Below are 12,117 nucleotides of genomic sequence, written 5' to 3' on the forward strand. Positions count from 1 at the left end.
GAATAAAGATTTGGGAACAACCGTTGTGTTTCATTGATCACATAGAATATATACATGTGAAGGGGTGTGTCCAAATGACACAACCGATGGGAGAAGTTACATCTCGTCACCAAGAGATATGCCCCTTCGATGACACAGTTAACTACTAATCTAAACTCTAATCCTAATCTAAACTCTAATCCTAACTGCTTGTACGGACGCCGTACAGATCCATATGGATGGATGAGATCATCTGTACAAGGATGCATGTTGGTGTATTGGCGTCGTTTTACAACACTCCCCCTTTGATCGAATCTTCCTTGAGATCAATGCAGCTGTAAGCTGAGATTCCTCGAAAAACCCTGTGAAAAAAATCTGAGGAATATATATGTATAGATATGCTATAAAAACTCATTTAAACCTTATAGGATATAAGGAGAAAATAGCATATGTATGTGTGATTTAAATAAACCAATATGTCATTGATATCCCATTAAAAACCCTAGTGGGGAAAAATATTAGAGATACGATATATAGATAACTCCTCTAAAAACCTTTTCAGGAAAAAAATATGAGGAACAATATAAGGTGATATACCGCTAAAACTCCTATAAAAACTCGGTGAAAAAATTAGGAGAAAATATGACGATATATTATTGGTATTGCCTCTAGGATAACTTACATGAAAAACATTTTTTAGGGAAAAACCATGGATGAGTTGTGAGGACAATATGTGTCTTTGATATTTTTCATAAAAACCCCAATGGGAAAAATAGAAAATATGACACATGTTTATGTTAATATTACCTCATTAAAAACTTTAACAAGAAATCTTGTAAGTAAAACTTGTGAAAGAAAAGAGTATAATATGATGCTAGTACAGGTCAACATTTAGGAGATGTCTCTCCCTGATTCTGGCAAATCTCGAAGTCGCCGCATACCAATTTCATGTACCAATTTTTGAAACACAGAAGTTGGTAAGTACTTAGTAAATAGGTCAGCGAGATTATCACATGACTTGATTTGCAAGATGTTTATTTCCCCGCTTTCTTGTTCATGGGGATAAAACAACTTAGGAGCAATGTGCTTAGTGATATTGCTCTTTATGTAACATGTTTGCATTTGTCTAACACAAGCAGAATTATCTTCATAGATAATTATAGGTGATTCAATTGAACCAATACCACATGACTGTTGTATGTGGTTAACCATTTTGCGAAGCCATACATATTCTCATGATGCCTCGTATAGAGCAATAATTTTAGAATGATTAGTAGAGGTCGACGTTAGAGTCTTCTTAGAAGACTTTCATGAAATAGTTATACCTCCATGCAGGAATACAAATCCTGTTTGGGATTTTCCGTTATGAGAATCAGATAAGTAATCAGCATCAGTATAACCAATCATACTGGGATCATGATTTTTCTTGAAGAATAAACCAAGATCTTTTGTGCCATTAAGGTATCTAAGGATACACTTCTCTCCCGTCCAATGACGGCGAGTTGGGTTCGCACTATGCCTAGCTTGTAAGTTCACTGTAAATGCGATATCAGGCCTGGTGCAATTTGCAAGATACATAAGTGCGCCAATGACACTGAGATATGGGATTTTCGGTCCCGATATCTTTTCTCCAATATCCCATGGTCTAAATGGATATTTTCCTATTTATAAGGAATGAACAATCATCGGGGTTTTATTAGGGTATGATTTATCCATATTGAATTTCTCTAATATTTTCTAGATATAGAGTGATTGATGCACTAAAATCCCTGAAGGACGGTGCTCAAGTTGTAAGCCTAGGCAATATTTGGTCTTACCCAAATCCTTCATCTCGAATTCCATCTTTAGGTGATTGCATGCTTCCTTTATATCCTTTGGACTGCCAATAATATTTAAATCATCAACATATACAGATATAATGCAAAATCTCATTCGAGATTTCTTAATGAAAACACATGGGCAATCATCATTATTAGTGTATCCTTTCTTTAGAAGGAATTCACTCAACCGGTTGTACCACATTTGTTCCGGCTGGTTCAAGCTATATAATGACTTTTGTAGTTTTCCACAATACATGTTGCGATTTATGTTTGGATTCAGAATTTAGATTCCATCAGGAACCTTCATGTATATGTCCGAATCAAGTGACCCATATAGATATGTTGTCACCACATCCATCAACTACATAGATAGATGATTTTGAACTGCCAATGATATTAAGTGTCGGAAAGTAATTCCACTCATTACCGAGGAATAGGTTTCATTGTAATCAATGCCGGGTCTCTACGTGAACCCTTGTGCTACTAGCCTCGCTTTATATCTCACCATCTCATTGTTCTCATTCTGTTTTCAGAAGAAAACCCATTTAAAGCCTACAGGAAAGACTTTGGAAGGTATAGGTATTGCAGATGTGAATACCCCTCTTCTAGTGAGTGAGGCTATCTCAGCTTAAATTGCTTCTTTTTATTGAGCTTAGTCCGAGCGCTTTTTGCACTCTGCCATGGTCTTGCGATCTAGATCATTGAGAAAAATTTTTGCAATTACTACGGAGAAGTAGATGTCGACAACAGTAGTCTTACGATCATATGATTTTCCAGAATTGATATAATTGATGGAAATTTCTTTCACCCCATTAATTGACTCGTCATTTTCTAAAATTATGGAGTCATGGTGTTTTAATATCCCAGGATCAGAATTTAGATGCACCGTTGATCCGGGCTGTGGATTTTGTCCTAGTTTTGGATTTTTATCCACTATTGGGTCTTTACAACTTGAGGTTGGCTTGGATTTACTGATTTGAAGGATTTAGCCCTCGATATCCTTGACGCTTACTTGGAGCATTATCCTTAGGAGCGGCCATACTTCTCCCCCTCTTCTTTGAAAGTGAGAGTTGAATACTTTTTATTGGTACCTCTTCTCTTTCAGGCACATTACGAGCAGGATAAGAGGATTTAGTGACACATTTATAATCAGTAAATGCTTCTGGCAGGTTATTTGTAATATGTTGCAAGTTTATGATTTTCTGAACTTGTTGTTCAGTCTCTTGAGTACGTGGATCTGAGGAGGAAATGCCTTAGGCATTCTAGTTGATTTCCTGTCATTCACTTTAGTACTTGAAATCTCCTCCTAATGCTGGAAAATGGTCCTCATTAAATATGCAGTTAGCATACCGGGCCGTAAATAAGTCTCCTGTAAGAGGCTCGAGGTATTTGATAATCGATGGAGATTGATATCCCACATAAATACCAAGTTTCCTATATAGGCCCATAAATGTACGCTTAGGCAGTGAGATCGGTACGTATATAGCGCAACCAAATTTTCGTAGATGGGAAATATTTGGTATATTCCCACGTACTAATTGCATTGGGGAGACAATGTGATATGCAGTTGGTTGCAATTTAATTAAGTCAGCAGCGTGTAAGACTGCATAACCCCAACATGAAGTTGGTAGGTTGCAATTTTGTAATAACGGTCTTGCATTGAGTTTAATTCTCTTAATAAGAGATTCTGCTAAACCATTTTGTGTATGGATATATGGGACAGAGTGCGGAACTTGAATTCTCAAAGCCATACAATAATCGTTGAAAGCCTTTGAGGAAAATTTAGCAGCATTGTCCATTCGAATTGATTGAATTTGATGTTCAGAATTATGTGCTCTAAGTCTAATAACTTGAACGATAATTTTTGCAAATGCATGATTATGCGTGGACAAAAGACACATATAAGACCATCTAGTAGATGCATCTATTAGAACCATAAAGTACATGAACGGTCCAGACTATGGTTGTATAGGGCTGCAAATATCTCCTTGAATATGTTTAAGAAATTTGAGTGGCTCATTTTCGATTTTAACATGCGAGGGATGTAAAATCAATTTCCCTGTGGTATATGAAGTGCACATAAAATCTAAAGATTTTAGGAATTTAGCAGCTTTTAACTCATGACCATTAAAATTGCTAATAATTTTTTGCATTATCTCTAGACCCCACTCATGTGGGAGCCTTTAGCACTAGGCGTTCATGCCAAGTTTTGAATGCATCAACATTATAAAAAATTACCTTGTACGCAATATGTGGTACAGGTTTGATGCATGTGTAGTACAATCCGGACAGAAAAGAGGAAATTTTTTCAACAATTTATTTGCTATATCCGCTATTTTTAGTAACAAGGAGAATTTCCTCATTATTGTCATTGCGAGTTTTTATATGAAAACCATTTTGACGAATATCTCTATAACTTAACAAGATACGCTTTGAATCGGGATACAATAATGCATCCTCAATTATAATTTTGGTACCCATAGGGAGTACGATAGTGGCACGACCAGAGCCAACTATCGTAGCATCGCGTCCGGCGATTGTCAAAATATTTCCTTGTCTTTTTGTAAGAGTTTGGAAATACTTTGTTTCTCTAAGTATAGAATTATTGGTGCCACTGTCCACTAGGCATAATTTCTCCTCCATCAAGTCGACCCCCGTAGAAACTATATATAAATAAAGAATTTAATATGAAACTCTTTGATGATATATAGAATACACACTTTATTTATTGAATATCAAATGTGGACAATATATTTATTGGATATCCAAACTAAATAGCGATGACATAATTAAATATTTACAACACATAGGGCATAAATTGTGTTTATTATTACAATCACTAGGACATAAAGACATTAGAATCTAAGGGATTGGGAGCCTATTCAAAGTCTCCAAATATGTCGTTGGATGCATATTCCATGATCATATTCCCTGTATCAGTAAGATCCTCGTCTCCTCGTATGTTGTTGTTGCTTGGTTCTATTGGAACTTGTTGCGAACAACCATCCTTATTTATGGTGGTGTCAGGTTGAATGTTGAAGTGGGCTTCATACTTCTGTCCTGGTGCAGCACGTCCACGACCCATAGACTTTAAGTAGAGATCAACAAGATGACTTAGGGTACGACATTTCTTTGTAGCATGGCTATAACAACAACACTTCTGACATACAGGTTTGTTATTCCAATGTTTGAAAATGTTCTTACCATTATTGGAAACATGATTTTGGAATTTCTTGTTGCGTCTTCATTTGTTTTTACCCTTCTTGGAATTTCCCTAATGATGGGTCTTCGAAAGTCCATCATTTAATTTGGGTTTATTCTGAGTGTAGGCATGTACTTCAGGCAATGGAACAGACCCTATGGGGCGCCGCTGATTATTCGAAACCATAAGTTCAGAATGTTTTTCAGCCTCAAGTAAAGTTTATATAAGCTCAGAATAAATATGGAAACGCCTTTCATGGTATTGTTGTTGAAGAATCCTTTTAGAAAAAAGCATAGCAGATAGAGTCTTTTCAATCTTATCCGCATATGTAGATTCTTTCTCGCAGAATTGCAACTTTGAGCAAATCCTGTGAACAGCATGGTTGTAATCACTCATAGTTTTGAAATCCTATAAGTGAAGTTGCGTCCACTCATAGTTGGTTGCGGGCAAGACAGGTGCCTTTTGTTGTTCATAGCATTGCTTAAGATAGTTCCATAGATTTTGTGGATTTTCTTCTATTAAATATTTAGCCTTAAGGTCAGGATGAATATGGCTCCTAATGAGATATAGGGTCGTGTATACATGTTGATCATCAAGTGGTGCAACACCCTCTTCGGGTGGTAACACAGCTCAATAAAGTCCACGAGACGCAAGACTAACTTTTACGTCCACAGCCCATGTGGAATAATTGTGCCCGTCTAGAGCTAATAATTCAAACTCTTTGACGGTCATTGATCCTACATGAGGCAAACCATCGCAACATTTTAAGTTATTAAAATGTTATGATGTGTTGTAATTATAGGATGCAAAATAGAGACAAGATAAATAATCTTGTATTATTAATGGTGTAAAGATCTCATGTGCATAAATTATAAAATGGAGGTAGTCACCATAAGGTGTAGACCTCAAATAGGGCATAAACTATGTTAACAGTAGATGCCAAGTGATTTATGCAAGTTGTATGAATGGGTCTTAAGGTAGTCGTCAAGGTTGATGTAGACCTTAGTTAATTCGCAAATGAATTAGGTACGCACGTTGAGGATAGTCACTAAGTGTTTACTTAGTGTAGATCCCGTAGTAGCAACTATGGTGCTATCCTGTGTATGACCAATAGGAATACGAATTATTGGTAGTCATCTTTGTGAAAAGATGTATACCAAATATTCTAATTTGTGAAATTGGGTACGCACGTTGAGAATAGTCACTAGGTGTTTACTTAGTGTAGATTCCACAGTAGCAACTATGGTGCTACCTTATATATGGCCAACAAACAAATAGAGAACATGCGCGTTATACAATTGGTGAGAAAATTACACATAAAATGTTGCATCTATTATTTAAGTGCACAGTGCTTTAAAGTTGAAAAGCGTATACGGGTTTAAATAAAAATGATCGATTACGATATAGATAAATAAATAAATATATTGCAAGATCAATGGTCGTAATAACAAGGATATTATTTATTGGATTTGTCGTATATACAAGGTCAAATGCTTTGAATAATATCACAAACGGATATTTTACAATGGTAAAACATCAAAAGTACAACTGTAATTAAAGTCGGCGACTAAACATAGTCATACAATATTTATAGCACATAATTACTAGACTAACAGACAACAATAACAACATAGCCTTTTAGTCCCAAGCAAGTTGGGATAGGCTAGAGTTGAAACCCATCAAGAGCCCCAAGTCACGATTTAGGCACTTTAATAGCTGCTTTCTAAGTACTCCTATTCAAACATAGATCTCTAGGTATATCCCAAACTTTCAAATCTCTTTTTACTGACTCTCTCCATGTTAATTTCAGTCTTCCTGTACCTCTTCTCATATTATTAGCTTGGCTTAGAACTCCACAATGCACTGATGCCTTTGGAGGTCTCCTTTGAACATGGCCAAACCACCTCAACCGATGTTGAACAAGTTTTTCTTTAATTGGTGCTACCTCTAGGCGATCACATATATCATCGTTCTGAACTCGGTCTGTTCTTATGTGACCGCAAATCTATCGCAACATATGTATTTCTGTAACACTTAGTTGTTGAACACGTCGAATCTTTGTAGGCCAACATTCTATTCCATACAACATAGCCGGTCTAATCGCCATTCTATAGAACTTGCCTTTTAGCTTTTGTGGTACACTCTTGTCATAGAGAATGCCAGAAGCTTGTCGCCACTTGATCCACCCTGCTTTGATTCTATGGCTAACGTCCGCATCAATATCTCCATCCCTCTGTAGCATCGATCCCAGATACCGAAAGGTATCCTTCTTAGGCACTACTTAACCTTCCAAACTCACATCTCCCCCCTTCTATACAACTCCGCCAAAGTCGTATTTCATGTATTTGGTTTTAGTTTTGCTCAATCTAAAACCTTTAGACTCAAGAATCTGCCACCATAACTCTAGTTTTCTATTTACTCCCGTATGGCTTTCGTCTACTAACACTACATCATTCGCAAACAACATACACCAAGGGGGATATCCCCTTGTATGTTCCTGGTAACCTTATCCATTACCAAGGCAAAGAGATATGGGCTTAAGGCTGACCCTTGATGAAGTCCAATTTTAATCATAAAGTAATCTGTGTTACAATTGTTTGTTCGAACACTAGTCACAACATTGTTGTACATGTCCTTCATGAGGGTCACGTACTTTGATGGGACTTTATATTTGTCCAAAGACCACCACATAGCATTTCTTGGTATCTTGTCATAAGCCTTCTCCAAGTCAATGAAAATCAAGTGGAGGTCCTTCTTCTGTTCTCTAAACCGCTACATAACCTGTCTTATTAAGAAGATTGCTTCTATGGTTGACCTTCCAGGCATGAAACCAAATTGGTTTGTTGATATCTGCGTCGTTCCTCGCAGGCGCTGCTCGATGACTCTCTCCCATAACTTCATAATGTGGCTCATCAACTTAATTCCCCAATAATTAGTACAACTTTGGATATCTCCTTTGTTCTTGTAGATTGGTACTAATATGCTTCTTCTCCACTCCTCAGGCATCTTGTTCGATCAAAAGATATTGTTGAACATCTTGGTTAGTGATACTATAGCTATATCCCCGAGACATCTCTACACCTTGATTGGGATACCATTAGGGCCCATCGCTTTGCCCCCTTTCATCCTTTTCAAGGCTTCTCTGACCTTCGATTCTTGAATCCTCCACACAAAGCACCTGTTAGTGTCATCAAACGAGTTATCCAGCTGAACGGTGGTGTTCTCGTTCTCACCATTGAACAATTTATCAAAATACTCTTGCCATCTATGTCTGATCTCATCCTCCTTCACTAAGAGCTGCTCCCTTTCATTTTGTATGCACTTGACTTGGTTGAAGTCCCTTGTCTTCCTATAGTGAGCCCTAGCCATTCTATAAATGTCCTTCTTTCCTTCCTTCGTACTCAAACATCGGTAAAGGATCTCATAGGCCCATCCCTTTGCCTCACTCACCGCTCGTTTTGCATTCTTCTTTGCCACCTTGTACTTCTCTATGTTGTTTGCACATCTGTCATGATACACGCGTTTATAGCACTTCTTTTCCTTAATAGCCTTTTGTACATCTTCATTCCACCACCAAGTGTCTTTCGAGTCACATCCGCTCCCTTTGGTCACTCCAAGCATCTCTGAAGCAACATTCCGAACGTATGTTGCCATCTTCTCCCACATGTTGTTTGCATCGCCTTCATCATTCCAAGGGCCCTCCTAAATGACCTTTTCCTTAAAGACCTTTGATGCCTTCTCTTCTAATTTCCACCACTTCGTTCTAACAACTATAGCTTGTTTGGTCCCACGAGCTTGCACTAGAAAGCGAAAGTCAGTCACCACCGGCTTGTGTTGAGCGACCACACAGTCTCGAGGTATCATCTTACAGTCCATGCATGTTCGTTTATCCCTTCTTCTTGTAAGGACAAAGTTGATTTGACTAGAGTACTGGCCGCTACTAAAGGTCATTAAATGTGAATGTCTCTTATGGAAGAAGGTGTTAGCTATCATCAGATCAACGCTATGGTGAAGTCTAAGACTTCATCTCCCTCCTGGTTCCTACTACCATATTCAAAACCCCCATGAACCGTCTCGAAACCTGCACTTTATGTATCTACATAGCCATTAAGATCACCTCCTATAAAGAGCTTCTCGCTACTAGGGACAGCTCTAACCAAGCGATCTAAGTCTTCCCATAAAAGCCGCTTAGCACTCTCATCATGGCCTACTTGGGGGGCATACGCACTAATTACGTTTAAGACCATATCACTAATGACAAGTTTAACTAAGATGATCCTATCCCCTTGCCTTCTTATCTCCACCATACCATCCTTGAGGCTCTTATCAATCAAAACTCCTACTCCATTTTTATTTTAAGTTGTCCCTGTGTACCAGAGCTTGAAGCTGGTACTGTCCATCTCCTTCGCCTTCTGCCCCTTCCATTTAGTCTCTTGGACGCATAAGATATTTAGACACCTCCTAACCATTGTGTCCACCAACTCTCTTAACTTACCTGTAAGAAACCATACATTTCAGCTACCTAAATGGATCCTAGTTGGCTCGACTAGCTTCCTTACCCTTTGCACCCACCGAGGTTGGTTTGAAAGACCTTTGCTCATTTTGCACCACACCCGGGCACCAATGTGGCACGCCACTAAGGATGCGACGACCCGATCCTTGCTCACTTGACACCGTGTCTAGATCGCAACATGGTGCATCACGGGGGTGACGACCCGGCCCTTGCTCATTTAACACCATACCCGAGTTCCAACATGGCGCGTCGCTAAGAGGGTTACGCCCCAACGGGATTCTTTTGGGTTTCATCTCCATTAAAGTGGCTAAGTTTTTATATTAGCTCGCCGCATCTAACACAACTCTCCTCCTTTATTAGGGCTTGGGACCTGCTATGCTGGGACACCAAAGGTGCCTCACCATAGGAGGAGTTAATTACTGGACTAACAGAGTCTTAACTAATTAATAATGCTGAAAATATAAGATAGAATAACAAATCTGCTGGGGCAATTGGGATTAGAAACATAGTCTTCATCACGTTCGGTCCCAGGAAGGCCCAATCGGGCATGCACAGTGGACAGCAAGAAGGGAATGGCAGGGCACAGGCCATGGGCTGGCCCATTTGCGGGCGTGGGCCTATAAAATGCGGATGAGTGGCAGTTCGGGTTTCTCAACTGTAACTGCACCTGCATGAGTCCGCCATCGCCATTCGCCACTACGCCACCGCTGCACTCCGTCTTCAGTCCGAGGAGGACTCCCCCTCATCGGGGGAGTAGAAGCCGCTGCTGTTCACTACCGCGTTGAGCGCCTCCGCTCTCGAAAGGCCAAGATCCGCCGGGTTCTAGGCACCGATGCGTCGGAGGCCGGGGCGCTGGTCCACTGCCGCCGTCTTGCGGCCAAGGAGGCGCCGGAGCGTCGGGGTTGGCAGCGTCTTGGCCGGAGGAGGAGTCGGAAGGGTCGATGCCTTCATGCGGGCGGCGGCCTCTGCGCGTGTCGTGGCCGGAGAAGCAGCCGCCAGTGTTGTGGTCGTCGCCGTGCCTGCGCGTGTGTCGAAGATACTCCAGGGAAGGGGCAGCGCCGCTGTCGGAGGAGACGTCGAAGGCCAGCCACGTCGAGGAAGGTGTACGGCGGGACACCGGACCTGGCCGCGAGTGTGCCGCCAGGACTGAAGAGGCTGCCGACGCCAGGGGCAGCCACCATCTCCTCGTCCTCGTCCTCGGTCTTCACTTGCTGGAGCATCGGCCCGGCGACGGTGTTGAAGTACCAAGGATCGAGGGCGTCGCCGGGGATGCTTCTGCCAGCCGCCACTTGAGTCTCAGGGACCGGCATGGGCGATGGCAGTGATTAGTTGTACTCCAGCGTGTGCGGCATCAGCGTGTACTCTTTGTAGAAGTCACACCAGTAGCGAGGCGGTGCTGGTGCTGGCAACATTGGCTCCATGCGGACGTACGCGGGTACAGCGACGGGCTCAGCAACCACTTCATCAACGGACAGCGCCGGGGCTTCAACGACTGGTGGCGCCGGGGCTTCATCGACTGGTGGCGCAGTGTTGCTTGGGCCGACACCGTCCACGCCAAGGCGAGGGGACGGTGGCTAGCTCTACAGATGGAGGATGCGCGGAGAAGCATGGCGGCCACGACGAATCGGACTCTATTGACGGCGAGGAACAACATCTGCACGGAGGCCACGAACAGCAGAGTCGAAGAGGCAACCGAAAGAACCATGGCCTCCATTGCCAGCGTTGCGGTGAACACGAGGCCCAAGGCGCTCGAAGATGCTGCGGCGCTGTCCATGGTGGCCGTGGTGGCGGATCGGGCCATGCCGAATTCCAACGACACGGTGAAGGGCGAAGAGCAAACCAGGAACAAGATGTGACGGTAAGTTGATCTTTGCCATGCTTACCGATGGTGGTGCAGAGGCATACGTGCCTCTGTTGTCGTTCTGTCGTTCTCTTCCTCCCGTTTCTGAGAGCAACGTGTCTGATAACGTGTTGAATGTGAATGTAAATGAACAGAAATTTGAGAACAACCGTTGTGTTTTATTGATCACGTAGAATATATACATGTGAAGGGGTATGTCCAAAGGACATAACTAGTAGGAGAAATTACATCTCGTCACAAAGAGACATGCTCCTTCGGTGACACTGTTAACTACTAATTTAATCTCTAATCCTAACTGCTTGTACGGACGCCGTACAGATGAAATTGTTTGTAGAAGGATGCCTGTTGGTGGCGTCATTTCACAACACGAACATTCAGCCTGTTCGCTTAGTCATATTTAGCTTATAAGCCATGGCTTATCAGCCAACAGTACTTTCAGCCATTGCTTATAAGCCAAACCAGCCCAAACGAACAGAGCGATTGTTGATTCAAACGTCAAAGATAGTTCTGGCAGTTTATTTGGTGGTAAGGCAATACCAACATATCAATTAGTGACTAGGTATCCTAGCACGGGTGGCGCGCTCTGCCGTGCCGTTTTTTTTTTCACGTGAACAACAAGTACTAAATATTGTTGAACAGTGTATGCTACAATGACATACAATGTTTGTTGTCATGGTGAACAGTGACAGAGGCAATGGGAGGCCTCCAATTTGTTTCTGCTTGAGGGAGTATCTTAATCTTA

Source organism: Miscanthus floridulus, chromosome 7 (genome assembly GCF_019320115.1).
Source record: "Miscanthus floridulus cultivar M001 chromosome 7, ASM1932011v1, whole genome shotgun sequence".
In the NCBI taxonomy this organism is placed as follows: Eukaryota; Viridiplantae; Streptophyta; class Magnoliopsida; order Poales; family Poaceae; genus Miscanthus; species Miscanthus floridulus.